Source organism: Heloderma suspectum, chromosome 6 (genome assembly GCF_057233095.1).
Source record: "Heloderma suspectum isolate Gila_16-S chromosome 6, 16-S_ref, whole genome shotgun sequence".
NCBI lineage: Eukaryota > Metazoa > Chordata > Lepidosauria > Squamata > Helodermatidae > Heloderma > Heloderma suspectum.
Genome location: NC_139463.1, coordinates 2,042,554 through 2,066,314, shown reverse-complemented (window position 1 = coordinate 2,066,314; position 23,761 = coordinate 2,042,554). Strand labels below are relative to the sequence as shown.

The following is a 23,761-nucleotide window of genomic DNA, read 5'->3' as shown; positions in this document are numbered from 1 at the left end:
CCAATCCAAGGGCTTCATACTGCTTCGTACCAATCACAGGGGCTGCTGTTGCACAGCCCTCTCCCCTTCCTCACCTGAAGAGGGCGGCGCTGAGGCCTGGGCCCACACAGTTCCACGAGATCGAAGCCAGGCCATTCCTGGCGCGCTGATGGGTTTGAGGCCTCATTTGACAGCCTGCCACATGCCTTCTCCACCCATGGCCCCATCCTCGATCAGGAGCTGCTGAACGGGTGCTGCCAAATCGTAAATCGGGTGACTCGCTGCACGCTCCTGATGCGTTCCCTGCTCCTGCCACAGACAGAGTTCCCTCTGCAAGTTCCAGATTTGCTAGTCCGTCCGTCCCCCCGGCCTTCCATGAACACACATTTTAGAGTTGCTATAAAAATTCATGAAGTTAAGTACAGAGAAGTTAATGCACGAAGACCCTGCCACCCCCAGTCTTGCCTTGCTGAGACTCCCAAGCTACCCATCTCCTCTTCCCTCAGCTGCCCTTCGTTAGTGATAATATATAATAATAAAGTTTGTGGTGTTTGCTTGATTTTAATGAAACCAGCAGTATGGATTTTCCTGGAGCACACCTTGGTTTCCTTCTGGCAGCCCTTTCCCCTTCTCTCCCACAAACCTGCAGCTGGAAGGCAAGTCCTCCCAGAGAGAAAAGGCCACGCATTTCATCTGGTGCTCCTTGCTTCACTTTCTTTCAGGCATGCATGCTGCCAAAGCCAATAAGCAGGAGCTGGCAGGGAAGCGGAGCGGAGCCTCAAACGTTGCTGCAAGGAAGGAAGGTGGCGATCCCTGCACTCCAGGCGAGGCACTTGCTGCCTTGTAGCCACCAGAGAACAGACCCTCTTTCTGCCTTGGGATCCGGTCCAGGATCTTTTCTATTGTCTTCAGCATTTGAGGTCAGGTGGCCACTTGCGCATTGCCCCAAAAGTGGACAAAGGAGGACACAGAATTCCATAAAACTGGCACATGCTGATATGTATGGATGCAAATTTAGAAACAGTTACTATAATTTAAATAAAAATACAATACCTCTCCCTATAGTGTGGAAGACTCAGACCAGGCAACCTATGTGCCTGCTACTCAGTCTGCTGTCCTGGACCGGGCAGCCCTTCAAACACAGGATGCCTTCAAACAGAGGACTGTCCTTTGCCAAGTAGGACTCCTGTCCACCCTCCGGAACTTGCAGAAAAGGCTCAGCTGGTGCACACCCTGCCAGACAAAACAGAATTCTCCAAGAAATGTTAGGCTTGAGCTTGAGGAATTTCTCGTCACCTGCTACACAGTCCCCTAATCCAGGTATACCGGGCCAGTCCCTGGCGTGCAAGGTGGGCTCAGGAAATCTTCCTGCACCACAATGAAGAGCAACAGCTGAGATGCCCAGCTGCAAACCCGGGGGGGGGGGGAGCAGGGGATGCTTTTTTAAAGTGCAGTTTTGTTATGCCAGTGAGCTTGTGGCTTAAAGTGTTTCTTCTTCTCGTCTAATTTTTATGCCAGGGGAATTGCGAGACTTCCTGCCTTTCTAACGCACAACGCCTGTCACCGTGGTAATACTTTCTTAGTTACAGACACTCTGTCCCCCTCCCTTTCCTCCTTTACAATTTTAATTCAGAAAGATCACTATGGGGGAGCGGTCTATAAATAGGTGTTCCAGTAAGCTTTAAGTAACTCGAGCAGAAGAATACCTCCAAAAGACTAAAGACTGTCTGACAGGAGAGAATGCAGAAATCAAACCGGGCCTTAATTAGGAGAACAAGACTTTCCTATTTAATATCCACCACCATGTGATACTGGCAAAGTGAGGAAAGGGGGAGGAGAGTGGAGCTAAGGTGTCTGTTTGTTTTGCAATTACAGATGAAATTTTAAAAATATTCCTTGGTCTAATAAGGCCTCATTTCAGAAGAGACCTGTGCAACATACATTCCGATTCATTACCAGTTCAAGCACGGCCCTCCTTTGCATAGCTGTATTGTAAAGTGAAAATATACAAAGGGTCAACTCCCTCTGTCAGTATTATTGCAAATTTGGCTAAACTCAAATGACAAATCTCATTGGCATGCAAATAGGCCTAATTGATAAGGACTTTTTTCCTCTAGGCGGCTCTCAAAGGGAAAGGGAAAGAAGGGAGGGGGGCACAGAAGCGATTCCAATTGTGACAATTCTCCAAAGCATTTTCCTCCTTGCCCAGTGAAGAAACACTATCTTGACAAATTAAAGAGAGTGTAACAAAATCAGATTAATTAATGCCAAGACCAATTTGCACATGCAAAGAAAACAACAGAGGAAAGCAAGATTTACCAATAGACAAATTCATCGCCCTGTGTGTCTTTATACGTCCATCTTTATGCATCTGAAGGAGCTCACTCGTTTCCTTTTTCCCTCACACTCCCTGTAAAGACAAAACAGTGAGAAATGATCTAAGTAATCAGAGATGGAAGGAATCAAGCAGCCATTTAATCCTCCAAGGTCCTAATACAAGGCATCCATCAGCCCCCAGCCCCCACAATCAGCATGAGCCATCCGGAGCTTGCCACAAGGACGGAGAGCAGAAGAGGAGCCCCAAAGCCGGATCAGACCAAAGGTCCAACTTGACAAGCATCCTGTTCCCTGCAGTGGCCAAGTAGATGCCTCCATGGAGCAGGAAGGCCACAGCTCTGCCTCATTCTCAGCCCTATTCTCAGCCCCAGCATCTGGTCTTCAGAGAACATGTATTATAACACCAGGAGAGGAGATTTCAATGGTACACTGAAGACAAGTGACTGCACAGAGAGTTTCGAGTTGCAGCTCTTCCCCGGGGGTGACTGTAGAAATGTGATTCATGTACAACCTTTTAACAGCTCAATATAGAAAGTCATATCTTAAAAAGAACAGACAAATGAACGTAAATGCATAGCTCAGTGATAGAGCATGCCAAAGGTACCAAGTTCAATCCCTGGCATCACCAAGTAGGTTTAGGAAAGAATTGTACCTCAAACCCTGGGGAGTCTTTGCTGCCAGTCAGTGCTGACTATACTGGGCTAGATGGACCCAGGGTCTGACTCGGTATACGGCAGCTTCCGATGCTCCTGTGTTACCTCTGCAAACATCTTGAATTTCTTTCCCCCCTCCTAATCTTGCTTTTTGTAACATCCTGTATGATAAAGAGATCTGGAGATCTTGAAAGTTTGTATATTTTAGCTGACCTCTGAGTTGGCCTAATAAAGGTATTATAGTAATAGGGATTTTGGAATATGGCCAGCATGGCTATCCTTGCTTTCTACATATCATAGTAGCAGGACAATTAATGAAGTTTCTTATAAAACACATCCAAATTCTTGTTATAATTATTATTTTTATTCAATATTCAACAATATGAAACTAAACTGTATCCAGTACTTCCAGTATCAGAGGCAGTGTGTCTATGTAGGCCAGTTGCCGGGGAACACAAGCGGGAGGGTGCTGTTGCACTCATGTCCGGCTTGTGGGCTTCCCGTGGGCAGCTGGTTGGCCCCTGTGTGAACAGAATGCTGGATCAGATGGACCCTGGGTCTGATCCAGCACAGCTCTTCTTACGGCTCTTCTTATGTTCTAATTTTTTTTTAAAAGATGGAAAGAAAAAAATTGTGGCTACATAAATTTAAATATACATCAAAGTTCTCACAAAATGTATGACCTGGGGACACTGGGAGCTGCCTCACAACTGTCCAGCATGCATATACTGTCCAGTGGGTGGGTTAGGGTATGTTTAGAAATACGATGTTTTAATGTGTAATTTTACTGTTTTAAACTGTACTGCTGTACATCGGCCAGAGTGGCCAGGTGACTGGCCAAATGGGCGATTAAGAAATTGAATGAATGAATAACATACTTTCAACCTGAGCCATGCATACAAGGTGAGAGATCTCGGCCTGTGGGCATAGCACCACACATTAAATCGCCAATCACCCAATACTGCCCCGGAGGTGGGACCATGGCAGGGGAGGGTGGTGGAGAGGCCTTCTGACTCCTCTGGTGCTGGGTCAGAATACAGGCAGCCTCCCCTTTCCAGTCTTTGCACGTCAGTTCTTTGTTAAAAGAAGTTTGGGCCTGACATGCTGCAGATATCAGTGCTTTGAAACTGCCCTGGAAAACCAGGTTATGCTGGTCCTCTTCACATCTGATCTTCACACCAATGGTTCAATTTGCGGCTGGTAGAAGATAAGGTTTAATTTGGAACTCTCCCATAGTGGAAAAAAGTCTCTGCTCATGGAGCTGCAAGCTGGCTCTTAATTTAACTTTTTATCAGGAGGGGTGACAAAACGAAATTGTGGTGATCAGCCCAGACAAACTGGGGGTGCGGCAGGGGCAGGGGGAGGCAAGCAGCAGGAATGAACAGAAGCTGGTCTGGATGCAGAAGCCTCTGGGACCATGATTTTCTCCTCCCCTTCCTCTGCAGTAGTATGCATCATATTCACCCCTATCTAAGAACATAAGAAAAGCCCTGTTGGATCAGATCACGGGTCCATCTAGTCCAGCATTCTGTTCACATAGTGGCTGCCCGGCTGCCCATGGGAAACCCCCAAGCAGGACATGAGCACAATAGCACCCTCCCGCCCATGTTCCCCAGCAACTGGTGTATATAGGCTTACTGCCTCTGATACTGGACATAGCTAGGGATGGCAGAGAATTTCTCCACGAATCTCCGGGAGGCCGAATGCCAACGCATTCGGCCCCCCGGAATTGCTGGAGAAATTCTCTGCCCCCCCCCCCGGAATGGGCCTTACCTTTGTCGAATGTCCCTGGCGCTGGCGGCTCCCGGCGGTGGTGTGGCGGCGGCCGGTCTTCCGACCGGCTGCTGCCGCTGCCATTTCCCAGTAAAAAACAACAACAACAAACGTGATAGGCTACGTAAAGATTTACATAGCTTATCATGGCTAATTTTTCCAAAAACACCGTGATAGGCTACGTAAATCCTTACGTAGCCTATCACGGCTGACTTTGGGGGGGGGGAGCGCGTACGCAAATGGCAGCGCCCATGGGCGCTGCCATTTGTGTTCCTTTTTTGGGCACGTGTAGTCTACATAAACATTTACGTAGACTACAGCGAAAATAAGGGCAACGCTATTTGCGTTGCCCTTATTTTCCCCGTAGTCTACATAAATGTTTACGTAGACTACATGTGCCCAAATAAGGAATGCAAATGGCGGTGCCCATGGGCGCCGCCATTTGCGTACACACTTTTTTTATTTCCAAAGTCAGCCGTGATAGGCTATGTAAGGATTTACGTAGTGTATCATGCAGCTGACTGCGGGGACGCAAACGGCGGCAGCTACGGCCGCCACCATTTGCGTCCCGGCCAGCCAGGAGGATTCACGGCCAGAGAGATGGGGCGCCTCCCCTCCGGCCAGAATTTTGGCCGGAGGGACGGAGCGCCTCCCCCCCACCGCGAAGCAAGCTGCGGGAGCAGGTAAGTGACTTTCGTCCATCCCTAGACATAGCACATATCCATCAGGACTAGTAGCCATTGATAAGCTTCTTTTCCAGGAATGTGTCCAACCCCCTTTTAAAGCCATCCAAACTGTTGGCCACCACTAGCGAATTCCATAGTTTGACTATGCATGGTGTGAAGAAGTTTTTCTTTTTATTTGTTCTGAATCTCCCACCAATCAGCTTCATGGGATGAGCCCCTTGGGTTCTAGTATTTTGAGAGTGGGAGAAAAATGTCTCCCTATCCACATTCTCCACACCAGGCATAGTTTTGTACAAATCATGTCATGTTTTGCCAAGAGAACACGCTGATCATAGCAAACACTCTTTTCCAACAGCACAAGAGACGACTCTACATATGGACATCACCAGATGGTCAAGATCGAAATCAGATTGATTATGTCCTTTGCAGCCAAAGATGGAGAAGCTCCATACAGTCAGTAAAAACAAGACCTGGAGCTGACTGTGGCTCAGATCATGAGCTGATTCTTGCAAAATTTTGGCTTAAATTGAAGAACGTAGGGAAAACCACTAAACCATTCAGGTATGACCTAAATCATATCCCTTATGAATATACAGTGGAGGTGAGGAATAGATTTCAGGGATTAGACCTGATAGACAGAGTGCCTGAGGAACTATGGACGGAGGTCCGTAACATTGTTCAGGAGGCAGCAACGAAATCCATCCCAAAGAAAAAGAAATGCAAGAAATCGAGGAAAACAATAGAATGGGAAAGACAAGAAATCTTTTCAAGAAAATCGGAGATATCAAGGGAACATTTTGTGCAAAGACGGGCATGATAAAAGACAAAGAAGGCAGGGACCTAACAGAAGCAGATGAGATCAAGAAGAGGTGGAAAGAATACACAGAAGAACTATAGAGGAAAGACCTGAATGTCCCTGATAGCCATGATAGTGCGGTCACTGAACTTGAGCCGGACATCCTCGAGAGTGAAGTCAAGTGGGCCTTAGGAAGCATTAGTAACAACAAAGCTAGCAGAGTTGACAGTATTCCAGCTGAGCTATTTAAAATCCTAAAAGATGATGCTGTTAAAGTGCTGCATTCAATATGCCAACAAATTTGGAACACTCAACAGTGGCCGCAAGACTGGAAAAGGTCAGTTTACATTCCAATTCCAAAGAAGGGCAACGCCAAAGAGAGTTCAAACTACCGCACAATTGCGCTCATTTCACATACCAGCAAGGTGATGCTCAAAATCCTACAAGCTAGGCTTCAGCAGTATGCGAACCGAGAACTACCGGAAGTACAAGCGGGGTTTCGAAGAGGCAGAGGAACTAGAGATCAAATCGCCAACATTAGCTGCATCATGGAGAAAGCAAGAGAATTCCAGAAAAATGTCTATTTCTGCTTCATTGACTACGCTAAAGCCTTTGATTGTGTGGATCACAACAAACTGTGGCAAATTCTGAAAGAGATGGGAGTACCAGACCACCTTACCTGTCTCCTGAGAAACCTGTACGAGGGTCAAGAAGCAACAGTAAGAACCAGACATGGAACAACCGAGTGGTTCAAAATTGGGAAAGGAGTACGACAAGGCTGCATATTGTCACCCTGCTTATTTAACTTATATGCAGAGTACATCATGAGAAATGCCGGGTTGGATGAATCACAGGTCGGAATTAAGATTGCTGGGAGAATTATCAACAACCTCCGATATGCAGACGATACCACCCTAATGGCAGAAAGCGAAGAGGATCTAAAGAGCCTCTTGTTGAGGGTGAAAGAGGAGAGTGCAAAAGCTGGTTTGAAACTCAACATTAAAAAAACTAAGATCATGGCATCCGGCCCTATCACTTCCTGGCATATAGAAGGGGAAGAAATGGAAGCAGTGACAGATTTTACTTTCTTGGGCTCCAAGATCACCGCAGACGGTGACTGTAGCCATGAAATTAAAAGACGCTTGCTCCTTGGGAGGAAAGCTATGGCAAACCTAGACAGCATAGTAAGAAGCAGAGACATCACCTTGCCGACAAAGGTCCATCTAATCAAAGCTATGGTTTTCCCAGTAGTAATGTATGGCTGTGAGAGCTGGACTATAAGGAAGGCTGAGCGCCGAAGAATTGATGCTTTCGAACTGTGGTGCTGGAGAAGACACTTACGAGTCCCCTGGACTGCAAGGAGGTCAAATCAGTCCATCCTAAAGGAAATCAACCCTGAGTGCTCATTGGAAGGACAGAGACTGAAGCTGAATCTCAAATATTTTGGCCACCAAATACGAAGAGAAAACTCTCTGGAAAAGAAAGACTGAAGGCAAAAGGAGAAGGGGACGGCAGAGGATGAGATGGCTAGATAGCATCACTGATGCAATGAATATGGACTTGAGCACGCTCCGGGAGAGAGCGCAGGAGAGGAAGGCCTGTCGTGCTATCGTCCATGGGGTCACGAAGAGTCAGACATGACTGAACGACTGAAGAACAACAATCATGTCTCCTCTTGCTTGCCTTTTTTTTCCAAGCTAAACAATCCCAGCTGTTGTAACCTTCTCTCATAGGGGAGATGCTCCAGCCTTGATCATTTTAGTCTCCCTTTTCTTCACTTTTTCCAGCTCTACAATATCTTTTTTTAGGTGTAGTGACCAGAACTGTACACAGTATTCCAAGTGTGGTCGCACCATAGATTTGTATAGGGGCAGTGTGATATTGGCAGTTTTATTCTCAGTCCCTTTTCTAATTATGCCTAACATGGAGTTTGCCTTTTTTACAGCATCCAGACACTGAGTTGACATTTTCATTGATCTGTCCACCACAACCCCAAGATCTCTTTCTTGGTCAGTCACCGCTATCTCAGATTCCATTGAGTTATACTTGAAGTTGGGATTTTTTGCCCCAACGTGCATCACTTTACACTTGCTTACATTGAACTGCACTTGCCATTTGGATGCCCATTCTCCCAGTTTGGAGAGATCCTTTTGGAGCTCCTCACAATCCTTTTTTGTTTTAACCAACCTAAATAATTTGGTGTCATCCACAAACTTGGCCACTTCACTGCTCACTCCTAATTCTGGATCATTTATGAACAAGTTGAAAAACATTGGTCCCTGTACAGATCCCTGTGTCACTCCATTTCTTCCCTCCAGTGGGATAATTTACCATTTATTCCTACTCTCTGTTTACTGTTCTTTAACCAGTTACTCATCCATAAGAGGACCTCTCCTCTTAGTTCATGACTGCTAAGTTTGCTCAGGTGACTTTGGTGAGGGACTTTGTCAAAAGCCTTTTGAAAGTTCAAGTAAATAATGTCTACTAGATTACCCCTGTCTACATCTTTATTGACACTCTCAAAGAACTCTGAAAGGTTAGTGAGACCAGACTAACCTTTGCAAAAGCCATGTTCTTTTTTCAGCAGAGCTTGTCCCTCTAAATGCATACTAACTTTATCTTTAATCATGCTTTCAACCAGAAACAGGAACAGACGTTAAGCTAACAGGCTTGTAATTTCCTGGATCCGCCCTGGATCCCTTTTTAAAAATTGGTGTTACATTGGCCATTTTCCAGTCCTCTGGTACTAGGGATGTACAAAAGTCACTTACCTTTCCGCAGATTATGTTGATGGGGGGGGAGGCATTCCGTCCCTCCCCCCGGAATCCTCCACGGCCAGCTGTGCTCCACGGCAGCTCTGCAGAGCAGCCGGCCAGGCCCAGCCAGGCCAGAGCCATCTGCAGCCAGATTTCCAGCCGCGGAGGGCTCTGGGGGGGGGGACCACGTATGCAAATGGCGGTGGCTATGGCTGCCTCCATTTGCGTTCCTTATTTTTGGCCGTCTTAATCTACGTAAATATTTACGTAGACTATGACGGCGAAAATAAAGGGGAACGCAAATAGCGTAGCGGGTGCTACTTGCGTCCCTTCTTGATTCGCCGTTTTAGCCTACGTAAATATTTACGTAGGCTAAAACGGCGAATCAAAAAGGGACACAAATAGCACCCGCTACGCTATTTGCGTTCCCCTTTATTTTCTCCGTCATAGTCTACGTAAATATTTGTGTAGACTAAGACGGCCAAAAATAAGGAACGCAAATGGCGGTGGCCGTAGCCGCCACTATTTGCATACGTGGTTTTGTTTTGTTTTTAAACCCAGCTATGATAGGCTACGTAAATCTTTACGTAGCCATTCATGTCGTTTTTTTGTTTTTGTTTTACAAGACTGGAAATGGTGGTGGCGGCTGGTTGGAAGACCAGCCGACGTAGCCGCCGCCGCCCGGAAGATCCGCCCCAGGTAAGTCTCATCCCGGGGGCGATCTGCGAGGGGGTGGGGGGGTGGCAGGCATCCCTGTCTGGTACACAGGCTGATCTTAGGGACATGTTGCATTTTTTGGGTGGAGTATCAGCAATTTCACATTTGAGTTCTTTGAGCATTCTAGGATGGATACTAGGGATGGACGAAAGGGACTTACCTGGTCCCGCAGCTTGCTTCGCAGTGGGGGGGAGGCGCTTCGGTTCTCCCTCCAAAGTTCAGGCGAGGGCAGGGAGGCGCCCCGCCTCACCCGGCTGAAATTCGGGCAGGGGGGGAGGCGCCCCATCCCTCACCGCCGAAATTCAGGCCGGGGAGGAGCGCCCCGTCTACCCGGCCGTGAAAAAAAAAAAGGAAAGTAAAAAAACACACACACACACCCGTGATAGGCTACGTGACGATTTACATAGCCTATCACGGCTGACTTTGGAAATCTAGCCATGATAGGCTACGTGAATCGTTACGTAGCCTATCACGGGTGTGTGTTGTTGTTTTTTTACTTTCCTTTTTTATTTTGCAATGGCGGCGGTGGCAGCCGGTCAGAAGACTGGCTGCCACCGCCCCCACCGAACCGCTGCCGAACCGCCGCCGGGACCCGCCACCAAGAGGGACATTCACACGAGGTAAGTCCCATCCCAGGGGGGGCGGGGGGCCGGCGGAGAATTTCACCACCAATTTCAGGGGGCCAAATGCGTTGGCATTCGGCCTCCCGGAGATTCGTGGAGAAAAGCTCCGCCATCCCTAATGGATACCATCTGGGCCCGGTGATTTATTTACTTTCAATTTATTAATAAGGTTGAGAACTTCATCTTTTGTCACCACTATTTGCCTGAGGTCCTCAGACTGCCTTCCTGAAAACATCAGTTCAGGCACAGGTATCTGTCCTATATCTTCTGCAGCGAAGACGGATGAGAAGAATTCATTCAGCTTCTCTGCAATGTCCTTATCCTCCTTTAGTACTTCTTTAACTCCATTGTCATCCAACAGTCAAACTGCCTCCCTAGTTGGATTCCTGCTTCTGATATATTTAAATAATTATTTATTGTTAGCCTTGATATTGCTAGCGATATGCTTTTCAAGATGCTTGTTTGCATCTCTTATTGTCTGCTTGCATCGCCTTTGTGCAAGCTTGTGCTCCCTTTTGTTTTCCTCACTTGGGCAAGACTTCCATTTTCTGAAGGAAGCCCTCTTTTCTCTAAAAGCTCCCTTGACACTGCTTGTTAACCATGCAGGTGACTTCTTGGATTTGGTGGTCCCGTTCCAGACTTGTGATATACACTTTAGCTGAGCTTCTGTTATTGTGGCTTTGAGTAACCTCCAAGCATTTTGAAGGGATTTAACGCTTTTGATTCCCCCTTTCAACTTCCTTTTCACCAGTTCCCTCATTTTAGAGAAGTTTTCCTCTTTTGAAGTCAAATGTGACTATATTGGACTTCCTGGGCAATTGTCCACTTAAATTTATGTAAATCTGATAGCACTGTGATCACTGTTTCCAATTGTTTCAACAACATTTACATGTCGTAATATGTCTAGGGTGACACCATTTAGGATAAAATCCAGGGTTGCCTCCCCTCTGTTTGGTTCCATGCCCAACTGTTCTAGGGCACAGTCGTTTCAGGCATTAAGAAATTTGACCCCTGTGGCATCGCTTTTGATTCTTGTCACCCTGAAGGATGCCAGGATGGGGCACAATGCAGCATTTTGCTGAATATCTTCAAGACCTTTTTAAACTGATACACACACGCACAAAGGGGGTGCGTAAGCCAGTTGTACCCAAACAGTATGACATGAGAGAATTGCAGGTAGGCTGAGAGAAATAAATAAAGGAAAATTTGAAGCTGCTGTGAACCTCAGATCCCTATCCACTAAGGCAGGGGTACAGAACGGGGGGTGGGGGGGATGACCACTCACCCAGCCCTCTGCAGGCTGTATAATATCAGGCGAGTAGATTAGGCCCAGGGGCCAGAGGCGCGAACGAGTCTGCCGGCAGGGGTCACTCTCAGCAAGCTGCCAGAAAATCATACTGAAAGGTGTAGGATAATTTCTTGCCAGGCCATCTGCTGCCTCCTTTGTGTGGAGTCTTCCTTTGGCTAGTAATAGAGCAACATAAAAGATTAACTGGAAGGGAGGGCCCTGTTTATCTACCTTGTAATCAAGACATGCCAGGAAACAATATAAGACGTCACTCAAAAGGGAATAAATCACCAAATGTCAAGATAGACAGCCATCTCAGAGTAGCCTGCCTGCCTCCCATGCAGTGAAGCCCACCCTTGTGGAGTACAGAGGCAATGGCCGTGCTTCTCAGGCTATGCAGGGGCGGAGATCGGCCCCTTGATGGGGGGGCACAGGCTCCATCAGAGCCAGTTTTGTTTCGTATCTGCTAGGTGCAGAAAATATTACGCAAGCCTAGGTGGGCCACCACTACGCCCAGTCCTCTCAGGGAAGCCGGACTCTGCTCTGGTCGATAGATGGATTGCTTGGCGTCCTGGCCTGGTTATTCTTTGGGGGATGGGTTGAGGAACAAAAGGGGAAATACGTCAAAGGTGCAAGGAAGATGATTGACCCCACAGGATCAACCCTAAAAACAACCTGTTGCATTTGAATCTGCAGGAAAGGGATGAAATGTAGTCCACAAAAGCTTGTGCCATAACAGATGAGCCATAAGACTGTTGTTTTGCTGCAACAGATTAACCAGACAATCCTATATGTATCACTCAGAAGCAGGGTTCGGGTTCAGTGGGACCTACTTCCAAGTAAGTGTTTATAAGATGCAGGTGTAAGGTGTCTTCCCCTCTAGAAACCATTGAATTTTGTGCTTTTGACAATGTTGGTGTGTTTTTAAAAGAAGACATAATTGTATTAATGGTATTGCTAAGTGGATTTGTTGTTCTCATATACATGTTATGGTATTTCATATCTAAATATTTATCTTCCGATGTTGAAATGAATTCTTAAGATATTACTTTTTATATTGTTAATTCAATATAAAAATTAACAATTCACTTTTAGAGGCACCCTTAAGGAAGAGCTTCAACTTGAAGCAGAATCATGGAATTTTTAGAGTCGGAAGGGGCTCTGGAGGTAATCTAGTCCAATCCCTTGCTCAATGCTGGATCTGCCATTCAAAATGCAACTACAGCATCCCAGGCAGATGGATAACATTTGACAGTCAACAGTATTTGATGACTGGCATGCAATAGCATTTAGTATCTTATGGCATGGGGCAGTGTGCCTGTAACAGCCTTTCAGCCTCTGCTCATATATCTCCAGCAAACGAGCCCACCACCTTCCGAGGAAATTTGTTCCACTGTCAAACAGCTCTTTGTGGTCAGGTGCAGGGATGCATGAGGATTTCATTTTTGCTTGCATAACACATGAGCATGCCCCATTTAAAGCCCCAAACACAAATGCAAGCACAAACATGTGTCCACCGAAAATATTTGCAAATTGCGAACATGTGCTTGTATTCATCTCATTCCTGATTCCCAGTTCAATTTGTGTAAATTTCATAATCTGTATAAATTCTATATTTTTCATATTTTTCATAATTTGTGTACATTTCATAATTGTTTCATATTTTTCATAATTTGTGTAAATTTCATAATTTTTTTCATATGTTTTCATAATTTGTGTAAATGGCCCTATTTACAGCCACCATTTGAACAGAATGGAGATTTAGGAAAAGGCTGAGCTGCCATTCTGTGCAAAACGGCAGCTGCCAGAGTCCCCATCACCACCTGCCAACCCCTCGTAAGGAGAGAATGAGGGGTTGGCCAGCAGTGTGGGACTCCTGCCCCCGCTGCCTGCCAACTCCTGGAGCTCTCCTTCCTTGCAAGGAGAAAGAGGGATTGGAAGGTGGAGGAAAACAGTGAGTTCGCTCGACTCAGCCCGTGCCAAGTCAGGCAAGCATGGGGATCTGTGGACTGGTGTTCAGCGGGGTGAGCAGGTGAGAAATTGCTGAGCTTGAGCCCCAACAGCACTCCCACGACATCCCTAGCTATCATGTCTCCCCTTAATCTTCTCTTCTTCCAGCTAAACACAGCCACCTCTTTCAACTGTTCTTCATAGGAGTTGGTTTCCCAGACTGCTCACCATCCAAGTTCCAGTTTGTCAATGTCCTTCTTAAAATGTGGCACCCAGAACTGGACACACAGCTTCAGAGGCAGCCTGACCAGAGCTTAATAGAGCAGAGCTATAGCTTCTCTTGGTCTGGACACTATGCTTCTGTTAAAGTAGCCTAAAATTGCATTAGGTTTTAGCAGCCATGTCACACTGCTGGCTCATGTTTGGCTTGTGACCGAGTAAGACATTTAGATCTTTTCCACATGTACTGCTGCCAAGCCCCAGCCTATATGTGTGCCTTTCATGTTTGTACCCAAAATTACATGTACCTCTGTTGAATTCCATCGCGTTGGTTTGGGGCCAGTGTTCCAGGCTGCCTAGTCCATTTCCAGTCTTGAGTCTGCCTCCTGTGGTGTTAGGTGCCCCTCCCCACTTCAAGGCACAGGTGGCCTCAGTGGTGTGGGCCGCCTTTTATCAGCTTAGGCTGATATACCAACTACAAACCTAACTGCACTGAGATAGCCTGGCTACGATTATCCATGCGCTGGTAACCTCTAATCTGGATTTCTGCAGTAATAAGTGGGGCTGCCTTTGAGAATGGCCCAGGAACCTCAGCTGTCCAAAATAAGGCTGTGAGATTGTTAACAGGGACTGGCCAACATCATGATATCACCCCAGTTCTTTGCCATGTCTGTTTCCAGGCCCAGTTCAAAATGCTGGAATTAATCTTCAGCCATAAATGGCTGGGGGCCAGGTTACCAGAGAGATCATCTCCACCCATATATCCTTGCCTGGACCCTGAGATCCTCTTCAGGGGCCGTCCCATGGGTTCCTCCACCAAAAGAGGTGAGGTGTGTGCCTGCTGAGGAGAGGACCTTTTCAGTGGTGGTGTGTGTGGATATTGTGGAACGTTCTTCCCGGAGAGGCTTGCCTTGTGCTCATGTTCAGCACCAGGTGAAGCCTGGCTTTTTAGTGCTTCTGTTTTTAAAAAGAGGTGTTGTGTTTTTTTAGATCTTAGCACTGGTGGTTTTACTTCTTTTTTACTGTTCAATGCTATGTTTTAATGCTATGTTTTAAGTTCTTACATTTTCTGGTTTTAGCTGTTCTGTGAAATGCCCAGAGAGCTTCAGCTATTTGGTAGTATAGAGATAATATGTAATAAATAAATAAAAATTAAATAAATTTGGAAAAAATGGGCAATCAGTTGTCTTGTGTGTGCCATTAAAGTCTTCCATTTTCATGCCTGCATTGGGTGCCTGCCCTTCTTTCCTCCAAGGGACAAGCTGAGGCCAATTTGAAGTGGATTTTGATGTAACAGAGACCCCCCAAAAGGCAGAGCCTTTGAAAGAAAAGAACTTTGATTGCCTCATCTCCCACTCTGCCCTCCTTCTAAAACAGCTTGGACCACTCCTCTGCAGTTTCTGCAATGACCTCCTTCAGGCCTGCCTTGACATTGCTTCTTCCGCTTTATGCCTCTATTCTCGTCATGTTCACTTTCTCACTTTTGCTTTTATGAGCAATTAGAGTAGCTTTGCAAGAGCTGATGATGCTACATCAAAGCTGCTCCTCTGTGAGCTTTGCAAGATGTTCGCTCATTTTGCAAGCTAATGCTAACTTGGGTGAGCCTGAGCTAGATAACTCAGACGTAACTTTCAGATGTAACATAGCCAAGTCCCTTCTGATTCAGTTGTTTTGCCTTACGAAATCCAAGTGCTTTGGTTGGATCCGGGCAACATATCCAACTGGAAACCTCTTCACCAGAGACTGCAGCTACTTTTTAAAACAGAAAATGGCCAGCCTGCTGTCGTAGTGGTATATAACCCTGGAAGGTGGTTTTTCTGAAGGACCAGGCTGGCTACAAGGCTCAAGGCCCACAGAGTCCATGCCTCACTCAGGCCTGGGGAGGGATGGAAAGTCCACACTTCGGAATAATTGTGTCTCTTTAGAGAGCTGGCAAGTAGGTCAGGCCAGCGTGATGAAGTGCACTTAAGAGACGGGCATTTTTCTGATGGCATTATCTGAGCTGTTAAGATATTTGAACGATTGAATAAGTGTTATTGTCAGCATTATGCTACCATTCTGCTAAAGTTCACATCTCCAATGCATTACCTCACTCTTGCCATTCAAAATGGGAGTGAGAAGAAGGACATTTAAAGAAAAATATATGGAGAGGGTAATGCAGTGAAGCCTAGAAGGACAAAAGCCAGTGTGGTGGCCTGCTGTGAAGCTGCAAAAAAAAAAAAAGCTATTTTTCGGGCTGATGCTGACCTTCAATCAGAGAGTGATGGGAGGCAATCTGTTCCCTCCAGCAACCTGGTGTAGAACTGGCCCAGGAACCACTGATCGGGCTGGGCAGGAAATAACCTGGGGAAGGGTTGGGGGGGTGTTATGGAGTTACGGAGGCAGACCTGGCATTGCTGGAATGTAGCAACGTTTACCCACAATTCAGACTGTGGCATCACTGAGCATCCATCTAGCCACTGTAAGAAGCGGTGGAACTTGAAGGGCTTTGGGTCTATTACAGCAGCACAAGTAGAGATGGAGCACCTGCTCCAAGCACTACGTCCTCAGCTGAAGCCAACTGGGTCCCTCACAGAATGGGTACCACCAAAGCAAATTTGGATCACTTCCTTGAACTCTTATTTTGCTCTCTGTAAGCAGAGCATCTTGTGAGATGATGTATTTGAAGCTTTTTGAACACAGAGGAGTGCTACATAAATACTAAGCATTATTATTATTATTATTATTATTATTATTATTATTATTATTATTATTACAACATCCCCAAATTATTAATATTACCATTATTGTTAATACAGCCTCATCCATGTACATGGTCCTTGGTGGAACACCATGCACAAAACAGTCCAGTCCCAAGATGATGGCACTTTCAAGTCTGACAAAGGGTGGCAATAAAAGCTCCACTGAATGTCGATATGTTGAGGTGCAGAAGCAATGCTTCTGAAAGGGCCAAATGCCCCATCCCCTGATCACTGTTTCCCTGTTTGGCCATTGTGTGCACCGAGTTCACTGTTTCAGCACCATTTCCCCATTTCATTCTTCCTCAGCCAGTTGGGGGTCAGCATAACAATGGCACCATGCCATCTAGCTGATCCAGTTTTCTATGCAGCAATGCCACGAAACCTACTCAGAGTGGGGCAATATTTTTTTTACTTCATTCTGAGTGACTGAATGTTTGTGCCACTGTTTGCAACACACAAACACACACCCCACACCCATAGACAAGGCTCTGAAAGGGGAGGCCCTTCTCAAAGTTGACAAGCACATTTTGTGAAAAGCACCCCCTCCATTTTGGCTCAGACCTAATGGAGACCCCAAAGGAAAGATTGCAGAGAAAAGGAAGAGGTTAAGAAGGAATTGCGGTGAGCAGGTCTAGATAGACAGAAGGTGCATTCATATAGACACGGAAGCTGTTGGCTTTAGAGATTTCAGGGGATGAAGCAGGAATGCTGAACCTCTGTCAGCCAAAGGCTGGAATGCCTTTTCAGAGGCACTCTCAGGGGCCTCAGGCTGGGCAGGGCAAACGGCCAAAGGTGCAGGGCCCCAAATGCCAGCGTAACTTAGCCTACAGCTCCTATTGCCAGGAATGGAGCCTCAGGAAAGGCATTCCCACATTTTAGAGTGGGGGAAAACTGCACAAAAGTCAGGAAGCCACCCAGTGATTGGTGGCTGGGGCCAGGGGGGCAGGGAGAGGGTGCGGCCGTCAGAGGAGTGCTGGAGGGCCAGAGTGGGGCCCCAGGGCTGAGGCTCTCTACCCCTGGGGTAGGGGGACCTCCTGAATGGGGACAGGATTGCAAATCAAGTCCCCTTGCACTGGAGAAGCACACGGTCCCACCACTGCAAGCAGGGTAATGGTGGGCATCTTTGCCATGGCCTCCTGGACTGCAGCGTCCAAGTTTACACTTACAAGATTGGGTCCCTTCCATGCGTTTCCAATTTGACATTTTAAAAATCAGGAAAGATTCCCAGACACCCAAATGTGGGTGGGTGGGGAATGCTCCAGATGAATACGATGGTAATGATATTTTTGGCTCTAGTCTGAAGTTACAGAATCCAAGTTGGAGACAGCAGACCGTCTGAAATAGGATGTGAGCACCAGGTTCTCCCAGGACCACGGACAGCATCACTGCAGGCAGAGGAAGGCATTCCACTGCATTTCCAGAGGGACACCAAGGTGCCCAGCCCAGGGGAGGGGGAATGGTGAGCAAGAGGAGGGTGGAAGGACATTTTGGGGCTTGGGGTGGCTCTCCTCCGCTCCTCTTCCCTCCCCCTTCCCATTTTCTGCTGGCTCCCTCCCTTTTCTTGGCAGTTTCTCACCTTCTGTAAACCTACATTGTCTTCCTCACCCTCTTTTTTCTCTAGTTTATGTTATTATTTTTAAAACATAAAAAAGCAAAGGAGGAGGAGGAGAAGCATCCCCCCCCCGCAGTTTTGCCTTTTCTGATGCCTAAGCTAATTGAACTCATCAGCTAAAACTGTTGGTGGGGGGAGGAGGGAGGAGTGGATTAGAAAAGGAGAGGGAACCATCCACTGCAGAAGGAACTCAGATGTGAAAATACTTCAGTCTCTGAGATTGCAGTATTTATCCACACAAGTGCCCTGCTGTGCTTCAGAAACCCAGTTGATTTTAATGAGCTGCCGCAAAGGTGTTTGTTATTATGGAATCCAATCTCTCTCTCTCTCTCTCTCTCTCTCTCTCTCTCTTCCCCTCCCCTCCCCTCCCCTGCCACCCACCCCCTCTATTCTGTGTGATTGGGATCCAGGCCTGGAGAGGTTCAGACATGGAGGGTTATGAAAGATTTAGACCTCGTGGCCCATCACCACTCCCAGCCCATGCCTCCAAACCTCCCTTGAAACTGTTCCAAAACGAAATACTGTACAAGCTTGAACAGGGGCCTTGTTTAACCCAGACCCTGAGTGAGAGCGAAGGGGAAATTAGAAAGGCATTTGTGTGAACAGATGTTCTTCCTCTCTGTCTTGGAACAGCAAGAATTGAACTGGGTTGCTTACAATCTGGATGTAGCTGCTGTAATAAAGAAGAGAGAGCACAGTTGGGAGGCAGAAACGGTTTCCCAGAGAAAGTGTCCACCTGCAGCATCCCTGAGCCATCCAGTGGCTGCAAATGCTAGGGACACGGAAGCATGGACCGTCTTCTGTGTATTGGCAGCAGCTAGTGGAGGGCCATCAGAGAGAGAGAGAGAGAGAGAGAGAGAGAGGGAGGGAGGTATGAATCACAGAGCCCCCAATTCAAATCTCACCCCCCCTACACACTCTCCAGGTGTTCTTAGGTAAGGTGAGCCCCACGTCTAAACTACAGGGGTAATGCTGGCCCACCTTACAAGATGATTGTAAGAATTTCTGCCAGGAATGTATCTGAAGTCCTTTGAACATTCCAAACTGCCTCCCAAAACACCTTCCTGGTGACACTGCCAGCTTCCTTCCTTCCTCATTCTTCCTTCAAAATCCTTCTCGATACCCACATTCCCCACAATGCCTTTGGCATTTCCCCTGCTGATCTTCATCCTGCACGGTAACCCAGCCGAAGCAGGTAGAACTATGACAATGATCACCTATTCTTCCCCCATTCTTCCTCTATGGAGGGCCTCCATCCCCCTCCCCTTCCTCTTTTGTCTCCCCGTGTCAAATGTTAGATTGCAAACTCTTCTGGGCAGGGACCTGACCTCTTATGCTTGCACATTGATGGTGATATACATGGACTGGGAATCAGAAAAAGCTTTAAAAAAATCTAATTGAGGTACTTCTTTCTCAGTACAAGATGTGGTGATGGCTGTTGGTCGGCTGAGATGGCTGTAAGGAATGCATCTGAACTGATTCATGGAGGAAAGGTTTATCAACAGTCAGTGATGAAGCGAGGTAATTTTGGATCCTGGACTTAACGGTCTTATGGGAGCTCCTCTGTAGATGGCCAGGTGTACGACTTCAACTGGGGGGCACACCATGAACATTTCTCTTCTTCCCTACCCCACCCTGACCTCCACTCCATGCTTTACAACTGCTTCTATATGCCTCTTATGTTAGAATAACAACAAACAAACAAAAATCAACTGAAGAACTGTTTGCTAACCTCAATTTAACAAAAGAAAAGGAAAAATTCTCTTCATATTTTAAGGGCACAATTCTGTCAGGATGGCCATAAGTCTCTGAGCTCAGAGGCTGACTGCCATCCAGTGCAGAGTGGGGGAAGTGGCGGAGGTGATCATCACCTCTACACTCCTCCCACTCTGCATTTCGGCTAGACAGCCTTTTTCAACCATCTAGCTGGGGCTCTGCAGAGCGGGAGGGAAGGAAGCTGGGGAGCCCTGGGGATATGACATCAGCCGGCCTCCCCAGTCCCCTCCCTGGCTACCAGCACACCCTCTTTCCCTCCTCTCTGTGGTCACTTTTGCAACCTCAGAGAGGCAGCTGGCATGGTTCTCTTGGCACCAGCTGTGAAGAGAAGGGGTGGGGAGCTTGGATTCCTGAATCTGAGGTCGGAGCACTGTCTCTGAACTCAGATGTAGGAATCTGAAATATCCTATGGCCCCCCAGTCTCTGTCTAAGGGCCATAGGATTGCTCCCTAAACTCATTTGCAGTTTTGCATTTTAAACTCACTTGAATCCTAGCATCGTCATGACTACAAGAATAAAATGGAGCTTGCATCTGCTGCCTGGATGCCTTCAGCACCTGCTGTTCTCATGGGTGGGGGGGCTGTGAGGCCCTGGAGCTTAGCCCCAAGTTCTAGCCCTGGCTGCACCACTGTCAACAGCTATGAGCAGGGAGGACTGAGAAATCTGCAACACATTCAAATGAGTTCTGAGTTCTATGAATCCAACCTGTGGATTCTGCAATGGATTCTGAGATTTGCAGACCAGTTTTGTACTGGGGGGGATTTGTACAAATTCACACTTGCACTAATGCACATTAGTGCTACTGCATACTTCCGCTAATGTGCATCAGTGGAAGTGGAACAAAACTCTCATACATCCCTGAAAATAATCCGATTCAGTCAATGAGTGGACAACAGAATGAAAGATGCTTGACAATCCACAAAACACAGATAGAATAGATTTCACAAAACTACCATCCAGCTACCAGGTAAAGCTACCTAATTTGGCTTCTATTAACTGTTAATACATTTATTACACCACCCAACATTAATCTCTAGCTGTGTTGATATAAAAACAGTCCAGTTTCCCTCTCCTTCTCTTTTCCACCCATCTAGATGTGTTTCACTCAAGCCTTGAGACAGATCTGGGTAACTGCTGGCTTTTACATTTGCAACATGGGCGATCAACCGGTGCATTATTCTTCATCTCTGCAGTCCTAGGGACTGTATCAGCAGGCTTTGGGGAACTCTGAGGTTTGCAGAAGAGCACACACTCACACAAAGCCTTTAAAAACCGTAAGGGGACAAGCCCCTCCCTGCAAAAAGCAGGGCCTGAGGAGGCCTGAGCATGCACAGTAGCCACGGGATGCAGACTGACATTTGGAGAAGAAGTTGACAGTCCCATGTAGCAGGGACGGCTCTTCAGAGATGGGAAAGATGCAGCTTTCTTTTCCATGTGACCCTTTTTAATGCACACTGTGATTGAAATGTGCTAGGATGCTTGGGGGGCAGATAAATGGCCTTTGGGCTCAGATGCAGCCCCTGGGCCATCGCTGCGCATCCTCCAGGGCCAGGATGACAGCTGGGGAAACTAAGCTGTCAGCTGGTCATGTTCTCAGGACACCAAGTTCTCACAGCCTCAGCTTGACTTTTGCCACTGAATGACTCCAGACTGCCCCACTGCACTTGTGGCAAAGGGGCCCCGCTCCACGCTGCTTGCCTGCTGCTCTGGCTCAGCGTCAGGCTGTCAGCCTTCTGAGGTGTTTCTCCTTTCATGTCGCTCAAGCACAGCCATTTACACAGAGGCTAAGCAGCCATGCTGGGGAAGCATCCCAACTCTCATTTTCTTCTGTAATGGAAAATACGAAAGTAAGATTTCGGTCGGTGAACACTTCTAAGAAAGAAAGAAAGAAAGAAAGAAAGAAAGAAAGAAAGAAAGAAAGAAAGAAAGAAAGAGGGACCCAACAAATATCTTTATTGGTGCTGGACAGCCTGCCAACCAGGCCTGAAAATTGCTGTCTTCTCTCTACCCCCCCCCCCACCAAGGAAAGCCTCTGCATACCAAGCAACCCAAAAAACATTTGGGCCAGCCAGATGAAAAGGCCCTTTTTCTACCTGATGCTGAGTGATTTGCAATGCATTGCTTCAGCATAATTTCCCATCTCCGTGGTTCACAAAGGAACCTCCATTGCTATCTGCAAGTTTAATACTTCATCTTCTGAACACCTTGCGTTCATAATGCCTCTTCTGACACTTGGCCCCATGCTGCCGCCCGCTAGGCTGTGACTGCCTGAAATTTGCCCATTAGCACAGGTGAGGCCAGGAGCAGGAAGAGGAAAATGAACATCCAAAAGATGCCTTAGACAGAGAGGAAGGGAGCAGCTGCCTCTGCAAATTGAAGAAGCCAGGTCCGCATTTCCTCTCTATCTCTCTGTATGTACCAGTCTTCTAGAACTTGCCCAGCAACAAAAAAAGGGGGCAAACAATTGTCCCAGGTGGCTCACAACTTGTGTTCATAAACAGGCATCAGGATAGCATCATCCTCACCACAGCAAGGGGCCTGCTACCAATCCCTAGAGCCCCGTGACTGCACTGCCCCCACTTGCCTCTTCATCTGCCCACTTTGAGCAGGCAGCCGTGAGAGGAGCAAGGAGGAAGACTCGCATGCCCCTTCACCCCCTGCCCTCCTTGCTAAGGTGACACAGATGGGGCTCTAGGGGTGTACGAACCCACTTACCCAAGTCTGCCAGGGGTCCGCGGGGGGGGGGAGGCGATCTGTTCCTCCCCCCGTAACCCTCCCCGGTGGCTCCACTCCGCGGTGAGTCCACGGAGCTGCTAGCTGGGTCCATCTGCCGCTGGACTTCTGTCCGCTGCCAGTCTGCAGATGCAAATGATGTCTGGCATAGCGGACGCCGTTTGCGCCCCTGCTCTTTGCCGTGATAGGCTACATAAATCTTTACGTAGTCTATCATGGCAAAGAGCAGGGATGCAAACAGCGTCCACTACACTGGACGTCATTTGCATCCAGTGACCAGCAGCAGACGGCAGCAGACGGTCATGGACCCAGTCGGCGGCAGGGAGGATCTGGCCGGCACGAACTTCGTGGGGTGGCAGAGGTGAGTGGTCCATTTTGGAGTCCATGGCGGAATTCTCCGCCATCCCTATTAGGCTGCCAGGGAAAGGCAAGCAAATGGGTGGCAGCAACAACAGCGAGAAGATGGGTCCCATGGATAACATCTTGTCCAAGGACTCTCTTCCCAAACCTGGATGCAGCATTCTTCATATATACCCTGCCAAGTCCTTAACTCCAAACACACCCATACGCAGGGAAACATTTTTGAAGCAACCAACTAGGGGAATAGAAATTTGGATTTTTGCAAACAAAATCAAGGATGTGCACGAGAATATCCCCCAGCATGCATTTCAGCTATATTCAATGTTACTTTTTAGGGCAGCTGGAAAATATCCTTGCGTTGGAGAGAAAAACATATTGCAGAATAGAAAGCTGTTCTGTTCAAGCCTTTGCTTGGGCCCCCGATCCATCAAACGCCCACACAGTGAAAGCAAAGGAAGGCCTCATTAGCACATGGAGTCAGAAAGGTTTTTAATTGGGTGCATCCCTTTACTATGGAGCAGTTGCTATCCCGTCTGTTCTGCCCACTCATTACAAAGAGAAACCAGCAAAACATAAAAATAATACATGGTCCTACTGCACTTCAAGGTGTCGGGGCACTTGTCTGCTTCCAGCATGAGCTGCTGGAGGCTATTGCATGCACAAACCCTGAGAAAGGGGACAAAGGAGATGTGCCTCTACTCTTGGGCACAGGGCTAGGCCACTGGGAGGAAGGAGACTTTGCTCTCCAGTAGATCTGGCCTC

At 47.3% G+C, this 23,761-nt stretch overlaps 1 long non-coding RNA gene across 1 annotated transcript in view; it reads right to left on the bottom strand.

Moving 5' to 3' along the window:
* The window catches only part of LOC146340366 (uncharacterized), a 54,287-nt gene that overhangs the window by 4,162 nt on the left and 26,364 nt on the right, over nt 1–23,761 (bottom strand). The window contains exons 2-6 of the long non-coding RNA XR_014784035.1: nt 21,605–21,733; nt 11,606–11,784; nt 2,299–2,389; nt 1,033–1,212; nt 75–376 (exon numbers count right to left, since the gene is read on the bottom strand). This is a non-coding gene — a long non-coding RNA (uncharacterized LOC146340366). The remainder of the gene's footprint in view (nt 1–74; nt 377–1,032; nt 1,213–2,298; nt 2,390–11,605; nt 11,785–21,604; nt 21,734–23,761) is intronic.